At 39.5% G+C, this 10,971-nt stretch overlaps 1 long non-coding RNA gene across 1 annotated transcript in view; it reads right to left on the reverse strand.

Annotated features, from left to right (window-relative positions):
* LOC122436838 overlaps positions 1-10,632 on the reverse strand; it is an 11,976-nt gene extending 1,344 nt beyond the window's left edge. The window contains exons 1-2 of the long non-coding RNA XR_006268139.1: positions 10,623-10,632; positions 2,163-2,165 (exon numbers count right to left, since the gene is read on the reverse strand). This is a non-coding gene — a long non-coding RNA (uncharacterized LOC122436838). The remainder of the gene's footprint in view (positions 1-2,162; positions 2,166-10,622) is intronic.
* Between the last annotated feature and the right edge of the window lie 339 nt (positions 10,633-10,971).

Below are 10,971 nucleotides of genomic sequence, written 5' to 3' on the forward strand. Positions count from 1 at the left end.
TGTCTTCTTTGGAGAAATGTCTGTTTAGTTCTTTGGCCCATTTTTGAATTGGGTCATTTATTTTTCTGGAATTGAGCTTCAGGAGTTGCTTGTATATTTTTGAGATTAATCCTTTGTCTGTTTCTTCATTTGCTATTATTTTCTCCCAATCTGAGGGCTGTCTTTCACCTTACTTATAGTTTCCTTTGTAGTGCAAAAGCTTTTAAGTTTCATTAGGTCCCATTTGTTTAGTTTTGCTTTTATTTCCAATATTCTGGGAGGTGGGTCATAGAGGATCTTGCTGTGATTTATGTCGGAGAGTGTTTTGCCTATGTTCTCCTCTAGGAGTTTTATAGTTTCTGGTCTGACATTTAGATCTTTAATCCATTTGAGTTTATTTTTGTGTATGGTGTTAGAAAGTGTTCTAGTTTCATTCTTTTACAAGTGGTTGACCAGTTTTCCCAGCACCACTTGTTAAAGAGGTTGTCTTTTTTCCATTGTATATCCTTGCCTCCTTTGTCAAAGATAAGGTGTCCATAGGTTCGTGGATTTATCTCTGGGCTTTCTAGTCTGTTCCATTGATTTATATTTCTGTCTTTGTGCCAGTACCATACTGTCTTGATGACTGTGGCTTTGTAGTAGAGTCTGAAGTCAGGCAGGTTGATTCCTCCAGTTCCATTCTTCTTTCTCAAGATTACTTTGGCTATTCGAGGTTTTTTGCATTTCCATACAAATTGTGAAATTCTTTGGTCTAGTTCTGTGAAAAATACCGTTGGTAGCTTGATAGGGATTGCATTGAATCTATAGATTGCTTTGGGTAGAATAGCCATTTTGACAATATTGATTCTTCCAATCCATGAACATGGTATGTTTCTCCATCTGTTTGTGTCCTCTTTGATTTCTTTCATCAGTGTTTTATAGTTTTCTATGTATAGGTCTTTGTTTCTTTAGGTAGATATACTCCTAAGTATTTTATTCTTTTTGTTGCAATGGTGAATGGTATTTTTTCCTTAATTTCTCTTTCTGTTTTCTCATTGTTAGTGTATAGGAATGCAAGGGATTTCTGTGTGTTAATTTTATATCCTGCAACTTTACTATATTCATTGATTAGCTCTAGTAATTTTCTGGTAGAGTCTTTAGGGTTTCCTATGTAGAGGATCATGTCATCTGCAAACAGTGAGAGTTTCACTCCTTTTTTTCCTATCTGGATTCCTTTTATTTCTTTTTCTGCTCTGATCGCTGTGGCCAAAACTTCCAAAACTATGTTGAATAGTAGTGGTGAGAGTGGGCACCCTTGTCTTGTTCCTGATTTTAGGGGAAATGCTTTCAATGTTTCACCATTGAGGGTGATGCTTGCTGTGGGTTGTCATTTATATAGCTTTTATTATGTTGAGTATGTTCCTTTCTATTCCTGCTTCTGGAGAGTTTTAATCATTGAAACATGGGTGTGAATTTTGTCAAAAAAGGCTTTCTCTGCATCTATTGAGATAATCATATGGTTTTATCTTTTCAATTTGTAATGTGGTGTTATTACATGATTTGATTTGTGGATATTAAAGAATCCTTGCATTCCTGGGATAAAGCCCACTTGGTCATGGTGTATGATTTTTTTAATATGTTGTTGGATTCTGTTTGCTAGAATTTTGTTGAGGATTTTTGCATCTATGTTCATCAGTGATATTGGCCTGTAGTTTTCTTTTTTTGTGGCATCTTTGTCTGGTTTTGGAATTAGGGTGATGGTGGCCTCATAGAATGAGTTTGGAAGTTTACCTTCTTCTGCAATTTTCTGGAAGAGTTTGAGTAAGATAGGTGTTAGCTCTTCTCTAAATTTTTGGTAGAATTCAGCTGTGAAGCCATCTGGTCCTGGGCTTTTGTTTGCTGGAAGATTTTTGATGACAGTTTCGATTTCCTTGCTTGTGATGGGTCTGTTAAGATCTTCTATTTCTTCCTGGTTCAGTTTTGGAAAGTTATACTTTTCTAAGAATTTGTCCATTTCATCCAAGTTGTCCATTTTATTGGCATAGAGCTGCTGGTAGTAGTCTCTTATGATCCTTTGTATTTCAGTGTTGTCTGTTGTGATCTCTCCATTTTCATTTCTAATTTTGTTAATTTGGTTCTTCTCTCTTTGTTTCTTAATGAGTCTTGCTAATGGTTTGTCAATTTTGTTTATTTTTTCAAAAAACCAGCTTTTAGCTTTGTTGATTTTTGCTATGGTCTCTTTAGTTTCTTTTGCATTTATTTCTGCCCTAATTTTTAAGATTTCTTTCCTTCTGCTAACTCTGGGGTTTTTCTTCCTTCTCTAATGCAGTCGGGTTCTTTAACACGAGTACCACCTGGGAAGTCCGTGGGCATGTAGCATGCTGGGCAAAGAATTCGATTTAAAATTACACTCCTATGACCTGAGCCAGAAGAGAGACAGTACAAGTAGGATTCTTTGACTCAAGAGGTTATTCACAGGTCTTATCTATAACTCATCAGATAGTGGGTCAATTAAAAACAAACCTTCAATCCAAACACAGTCATATTGGGAAACATACCATTAATTTTCTCTGTCCCTGCCTCAATGAATTCAGAAATCTGTGGGCTCTGGTAGTCTGTGGGCCTTGGCTTATGGATAGAGCGCATTGTTTAATCCAATTCTAGAGCACTGGAGAAGTTATAGATGTAAAAAAAAAATAGCAATCACATTTTCATTGTGTTCAATTATAATAAAGTATTTGGTAAAAGGAACTGTCAGCAAATATAACACGCACATAATGAGAGTAAAATATTTAAACAGCACAACCTTGGGTTTCTAGATTTGAATTAAAAGGAAGACTCTGACAACATGACAAATAGAGAAATAACCACTTATTTCTGTTCACCTGGGGAGTCTTTATGGAGGTGGCACTCAGTTTGGAAAGAGGTATTTTTCAAAAGAAATGTCAAGAACATATAAGGCGATCCCTTCAGGAATAGTTATATATATATATATTACTATTAGTTACAGACATATACACACACACTGGAAGGGATAAATTCCAATGGCAATTGCAGTTAAAATTCCAAAGCCCAGAGTGGGCAGGCCATGTAAGCAGAAGGCACAAAAAATGCAATTTAAAAGGTGAGTTTCTACCTTACTGTGTTACCCTGATTAAAAACTCAGAACATATGCACTAGAGGAGTTGAGGAGACCATAGATTCACCTTGTGATAATATCATCTTAGATCCAATTTCAGAGTGTGAATAGATTCCCAGCCCATAACCACCACTACTTGTCAATATGAGAAATCATGCAAGGTCTTAATCTCTGACATACCAATTGAGCATGAACCAGGAGAGATTATAATGGCCTTGAACAAAGTCAGATCAAACCTGCCCAACCAAGGAACAGTGGCAGCAGTTCTAACTAAAGGCCATTTGGAGATAAGAGTTATGGCTGTCTGAAAAGCATGGGGGTACAGGGGCAGATGCATAGGCTACAAGGATCAGCAGAGTTTACAGTGTCAGAGGACTGCACAGGTTCCTGCTTCTGACCCAAAGCCCAAATCCCACATTGGTGGGATGTGAACCGCAATAACCTGCTGCCTTTAATAACGCTATTTTTTTCCTGCTTTCAACTCACCAGGTACAGTGTCATCACAGAGAGGAAGAGAGAACAAGAAGCTGAAAATATCCCTTTAGAACATCAGCACCGATCAGGACAGATATTCTTAGTAAGCATTTGTCTGTCAAATCTGAGTCACGTGGCATGATGCTTTAATGATCTGAGAGTTTGCAAGTCCCTGAGAAGTGACAGCTGCAAATGAGAATTTAGGAGGTTCCACTAGGCAAGCAGAACATTGATCAAATCTATTGGCAGGAACCCTAATCAAAGCAAAGTGTCAGTGGAGATGCTGAGCTTAAAATCCTCCAGGTGATGAAGTACTTTCTGGCAGGCGTTTTCAGTGTTAACGCATAAAAGTTATTGCCATATGAGACTGGTTTACATCTTCAAGAGCCTGTCACCCTTTCACTGTTTACTACATTTTAAATATTTTTCCTCCTTATAAATATGGGATGGAATAACATTTCAAAAATAGATAAAATGTGAATTGCTGCACATTATGTTCTCTGTGAAATTTTAAATGAAAAATCTCCGTTCATCTGTGCTCATCCTTCACAGATGGGCTGCAATAAGGTGTCCATTCCCCTAGCTCCTCTCCATGCCACAGGCCATCGTGCCAACTTTGACTTGTCATTCATAGCTTATAACCAAGAGATTATTTGCCTTGCCTCCAAGTTACCCATGAATGTACATGGAGAAGTATATAAGGAGAACCTACCTGAGGTTGGTACTCTTTGTTGAATGGATCCTCTGTAAAGTCTGCATAAAGGAGTAAATAATTTAGGATACAAAACTCTGTACTACATTTCAGTTGCTGTCAGAAGCATTAAAATCAAGCTACAATTGTAGCATTTTTGCAGGAAAGCACTGGTCCTCCTTCCTCTTGTCTTGCTTCTCTGCAATGACTTGGCTTATGGCTTCAATTTTATTATCTTTGAGTCCTAAATATGGTCAATAATCATTCCAACTGCTCTCTGATTTCTGACCAGGTTCCTTGCCTTCAGTTCAGTTAGGTTCAGTCATTCAGTTGTGTCTGACTTTTTGCGACCCCATGGACTACAGCATGACGGGCTTCCCTGTCCATCACCAACTCCTGAAGCTTGCTCAAACTCATGTCCGTCAAGTCAATGATGACATCCAACCATCTCATCCTCTGTCATCCCCTTCTCCCATCTTCAATCTTTCCCAGGATCAAGGTCTTTTCCAAGGAGTCAGTTCTACACATCAGGTGGCCAAAGTATTGCAGTTTCAGCTTCAGCATCATTCCTTCAAATGAATATTCAGTAATGATTTCATTTAGGATGGACTGGTTGGATCTCCTTGCAATCCAAGGGACTTTCAAGTCTTCTCCAACACCACAGTTCAAAAGCATCAATTCTTTGGCACTCAGCTTCTTTATACTCCAACTCTGACATCCAAACATGACTACTGGAAAAACCATAGCTTTGACTAGATGGACCTTTGTTGGCAAAGTAATGTCTCTGCTTTTTAATATGCTGTCTAGGTGGGTCATAGCTTTTCTTCCAAGGAGCAAGCGTCTTTTAATTTCATGTCTGCAGTCACCATCTGCAGTGATTTTTTATAAAGTCTCTCACTGTTTCCATTGTTCCCCCATCTATTTTCCATGAAGTGATGGGACTGGATGCCATGATCTTTGTTTTTTGAATGTTGAGTTTCAAGCCAGCTTTTTCACTGTCTTCTTTCACTTTCATTAAGAGGCTCTTCAGTTCTTCGCTTTCTGCCATAAAGGTGGGATCATCTGCATATCTGAGGTTACTGATAATTCTCCTGGCAATCTTGATTACAGCTTGTGCTTCATTCAGCCCACCATTCCCCATGATGTACTCTGCATAGAAGTTAAATAAGTAGGGTGAGAATATACAGCCTTGATGTACTCCTTTCCTGATTTGAAACCAGTCTGTTGTCCATGTCCACTTCTAACTGTTGCTTCTTGACCTGAATACAGATTTCTCAGGATGCAGGTAAGGTGGTCTGGTATTCCCTTCTCTTAAAGAAATTTCCACAGTTTGTTGTGATCCACACAGTCAAAGGCTTTGGCGTAGTCAATAAAGCAGAGGTAGATGATTTTCTGGAACTCTCTTGCTTTTTCTAGGATCCAGTGGATGTTGGCAATTTGATCTCTGGTTCCTCTGCCTTTTCTAAATCCAGCTTGAACATCTAGAAGTTCATGGTTCACATACTGTTGAAGCCTAGCTTGTAGAATTTTGAGCATTACTTTGCTAGCATGTGAGATGAATGCAATTATTCAGTAGTTAGAACATTCCTTGCTATTGCCTTTCTTTGGCATTGGAATGAAAACTGACCTTTCCAGTCCTGTGGCCACTGCTGTTTTCCAAATTTGCTGGCTATTGAGTACAGTACTTTCACAGCATCATCTTTTAGAATTTGAAATAGCTCAACTGGAATTCCATCACCTCCACTATATTTGTTCATAGTGATGCTTCCTAAGTCTCACTTGACTTTGCATTCCAGGATGTATGGCTGGAGATGAGTGATCACTCCTTGCCTTAATTTCAGATATTTTCTTACCCTGCTGGGTTTTGAGCAGTCCTGCCCAGAACTCTTTTACCCTCTTGTAACCCACTGTGCTAGCTCCTCTTCAGATATTCTGTGGCTGACCCATTACTCTTGAACTCTGCTAAATCTATTAGGGATAAAACATAATTTTTTTGCAACTCTTATTGCATGATTTTCCATTTATACAAAATGCTTGTCTTCTCACAACGATATCAACATGGTATACTTGCTCACAGTGGAACTACAATTATATAGCATTTTCAAAAATGAAATTCATCATTGATTCTTTATGCAAGTATTTTCATGAATAACTGGAGATGGCATTCCACATTATCATTTGCAGAACTCCTGGGAATATCTGAACTATTGTGTAAGCACTCTTAGCATACATTTATATTAAGTATAATCAACAGAAATGCCATGTTGTTGTTCAGTCGCTCAAGTGGGTCTAAATCTTTGTGACCAGGTAGACTTCAGCATTCCAGCTTCCCTGTCCTTCACCATCTCCCACTTGCCAAAACTCATGCCCATTGCATCACTGATGCCATCCAACCATCTCGTCCTCTATTGCCCCCTTGTCCTCCTGCCCTCAATCTTTCCTAGCATCAGGATCTTTTCTAATGAGTCAGCTCTTCGCATCAGGTGGTCAAAATATTGGAACTTCAGTTTCAGCATCAGTCCTTCTAATGAATCTTTAGGATGGACTGGTTGGATCTCCTTGCTGTCCAAGGGACTCTCAAGAGTTTTCTCCAACACCACAGTTCAAAAGCATCAATTCTTCAGCATTCAGGCTTCTTTATGGTCCAACTCTCACATTCATACATGATTACTGGAAAAACCATAGTCAAAGACCACATTTATCAACACAGTACATGGATCATTTATGTTGAGAATTCCTGATGATCCACAGACTGTAAAACTAATCACCTAATCTGAAAATGCTTTCTTGGGATGGAAAACTGGGATCTACCTCTTTTAGTTTCCTAGGGCTTTAGCACATGCATGCTAAGTCACTTCAGTCGTGTCTGACTCTTTGTGACTCTATGGACATGCCAGGCTCCTCTGTCCATGGGATTCTGCAGGCAAGAATAGTGGAGTGGGTTGCCGGGCCCTCCTCCAGGGGATCTTCCTGACCCAAGTATCAAACCTGTGTCTTTTATGTCTCCTGCATTGGTAGGCAGGTCTTTACTACTAGCACCACCTGGACTTTAGGACAAATGGTAAATTGTTTCTTTTGCCAGATTTCTTGGGTAACCGATGTATCTTTTTCCCACAGAAAACTTATACTGAATCTTGATTCTAGGCAGAAAATGCTCTGTGATCCCAACACAGTCCTCTACCTCAGCACTGGTATTTCTTGACTAAAGGAAAATTCCAGTGCAATGCTTGGAGGTAGCAATTTTGATATGAATTCATCATAATAGCATGTTAATACCATAGTAGACACACATTCCTGATTATTATTCTAGTACTTCACTACATCTCTCAGCACTCAACTAATTTTGAACTTGAGCAAGCTCAGGGAGTTGGTGGTGGACAAGGAAACCTGGCGTGCTGCAGTCCAGGGTTTGCAAAAGTTGGACACGAGTGAGTGACCACAACAAAACATTCTCCTTGAAGAATCTTCTGGCACCTTGTAAGCCACTCTTTCTCAATACCCAACCCACCTTACCCCCACTTACTTTAGGCCTTTTTCCCCACAGCCTATCACAATGGTGTGTTGTATTTTCCTAAAAAGCACTCACCATCACTGCACTCAACTTAACAAATCAAGGCTTTGAAGAATGACTTGAATGTCAAAGTTAAACATGAGGAGTTCTAAGAACTTAATGACTGTATCAATTATTTGACAAGGAGAGTAACTGGAAGATGAAAGGGAAAGTCTTCAATTAGGAAAAAAACAACAGTATAGTCACTGAAGCAAAGAAGGAAAATTTCACTGTGAAATTTCTGTTAATATTTTATTTTTAACACATCCTATAATTTCCACTCACCTCTTAAACTGGATATTGAACTGCACTAATATGATAATAGTTTTTACAGTTCAGTTTAGTTCAGTTGCTGTCATGTCTGACTCTGTGACTCCATGGACTGCAGCACACCAGGCTCCCCTGTACATCACCAAGACCCAGAGCTTACTCAAACTCATGTCCATTGAGTCAATGATGCCATCCAACCATTTTATCCTCTGTCGTCCCCTCTGCCTCCCACATTCAATCTTTCCCAGCATCAGGGTCTTTTCCAGTGAGTCAGTTCTTCACATCAGATAGCCAAAGTATTGCAGTTTCAGCTTCAGCATCATTCCTTCAAATGAATATTCAGGACTGATTTCCTTTAGGATGGACAGGCTAGATCTCCTTGCAGTCCAAGGGACTCTCAAGAGTCTTCTCCAACACCACAGTTCAAAAGCATCAATTCTTTGGCACTCAGCTCTCTTTATAGTCCAACTCTCACAGCCATACATGACTACTGGAAAAATCATAGCTTTGACTAGATGGACCTTTGTCAGCAAAGTAACATCTCTGCTTTTTAATATGCTGTCTAGGTTGGTCGTAGATTTTCTTCCAAGGAACAAGTGTCTTGTAATTTCATGGCCGCACTCACCATCTGCCGTGATTTTGGAGCCCAAAAAAATAAAGTCTCTCACTGTTTCCATTGTTTCCCCACCTATTTGCCATGAAATGATGGGACTGGATGCCATGATCTTTGATTCTGACTATTGAGTTTTAAGCCAACTTTTTCACTCTCCTCTTTCACTTTCATCAAGAGGGTCTTCAGTTCTTCGCTTTCTGCCATAAGGGTGGTGTCATCTGCATATCTGAGGTTACTGATATCTCTCCCAGCAATCTTGATTCCAACTTGTGCTTCATCTAGCCCGGCATTTCACTTGATGTACTCTGCATGTAAGTTAAATAAACAGGGTGACAATATACAGACTTGACGTACTCCTTTCCTGATTCGGAACCAGTCTGTTGTTCCATGACCAGTCCTAACTGTTGCTTCTTGACTTGAATACAGATTTCTCAGGAGGCAGGTGAGGTGGTCTGGAATTCCCATCTCTTTAAGAATTTTCCACAGTTTGTTGTGATCCACACAATCAAAGGCTTTGGCATAGTCAATAAAGCAGAGGTAGATGATTTTCTGGAACTCTCTTGCTTTTTCTAGGATCCAGTGGATGTTGGCAATTTGATCTCTGGTTCCTCTGCCTTTTCTAAATCCAGCTTGAACATCTGGAATTTCATGGTTCACATACTGTTGAAGCCTGGCTTGTAGAATTTTGAGCATTGCTTTGCTAACGTGTGATATGAATGCAATTGTTCAGTAGTTTGAACATTCTTTGGCATTGCCTTTCAGTTTGCTCAAATTCATGTCCATTGGGTTGGTGATGCTATATAACCATCTCATCCTCGGTAGCCCACTTCTCCCACTGCCATCAATCTTTCCCAGCATCAGGGTCTTTTCCAATAAGTCAATTATTTGCATCAGGTGGCAAAAGTATTGGAGCTTCAGTTTCAGCAACAGTCCTCCCAATGAATATCCAGGGTTGATTTCCTTTATGATTTACCAGTATCTCCCTCAAATTTGGTACTTATTCTACTGAAATAGCCTGTTCACTTTCCCATTACAGGGTGAGCTTCTTCCAATCAGACTTTATCTTTGTATCCTCGCTTCTCTTATAGCATATAACATGGAGCATAGGCTCAATAAATGAAAAATCTATAAGGACTATTTTCAGTAAACACCAATCTATATGGTCCTTCTTTTCTCTCTTATTAAGTTATTTTTGAACCATTTTTAAAGTTAGGATTAGCAATGCTGTACATCCTTGGACATCTTAGAAGGAGAATGATAGAGGTACTGAACAAAATACAGACTGAGTTAAGGGGAGACAGGAGGAGATATGAGGAGAATGCATACAGCCTTTCAGGTCTTACTACAGGTAACTCTCTTTGTCCTGTGACCTCTCTGTTTACCACTTCCTCTTATAATTTTACTACCCCCTTAATTGTGGCATTCTCTCTTCAACCCTTCTAAGTCTGTCCTCAAGTTCTCTTGTGCTTCCTTACTTCAGTAATGCTATGTCAAGGAGAAAAATAGGTTAGCCAGTGAGTTTCTTCTGTTATATAAGAAGTTAGACATGAACAACCATGAGGGGTGGGCTAGCCAATAAGCATGCAAGCTGATCTCTACACCCCATCCCAGACAAGCCCAGGAGAGCTCACAGATATGCTACAAAAATAACCACAGAGCCTTTTCCAACTCCCGCACAGGCACCCCAGGCACATAATGTATACAAACTAACTGCAGGGGATTCCTCAAGTAACCTTAGACAGCTAAGAGCCCATTAGGGTTCATAATTATCCTGTACATACATGCATCTGATTATAACAGACTGAATTATTGGAAGACATGTGAAATAGTCTGTTGTTATATAACTTGCAACTGTCAATCAGCCTCGACTGTATGCCTCTTTCCCAGTTGATGGTGGGTACAAGTCCTATTTTGCACAGGGTAGAACCAAGAGGAGTAGACAGGAAGTATAAAGAGGGATGCCATGAGGAATCCTGATGACTCCTTCAGGGTCATCTGCTCCTACATCTCAGGAGTGTACTATCCCCTGTCTGTTTCATAAAAGATCTGTCTTCTTGAGCTGTAACTGAGCTGTAATTGTCTGTTGTTTTAAACCCTTTAGTCTATTGTTCCAAATCTTTTTTGGGAGGAGACAAGAACCAGGGGAGAGAGATAAACCAACCTGACATTTTGAAAGGAGTTAAGAATCAGTAGGTATTCTGGGCCCATCTCTTCCTTTTTCAGGGTAAGCTTGATATAGTCAGGAGTCTTGATGCTTTTATTCGATGGATTTACAG

The sequence above is a fragment of the Cervus canadensis genome, chromosome 2, assembly GCF_019320065.1.
Source record: "Cervus canadensis isolate Bull #8, Minnesota chromosome 2, ASM1932006v1, whole genome shotgun sequence".
Taxonomy (NCBI): Eukaryota; Metazoa; Chordata; class Mammalia; order Artiodactyla; family Cervidae; genus Cervus; species Cervus canadensis.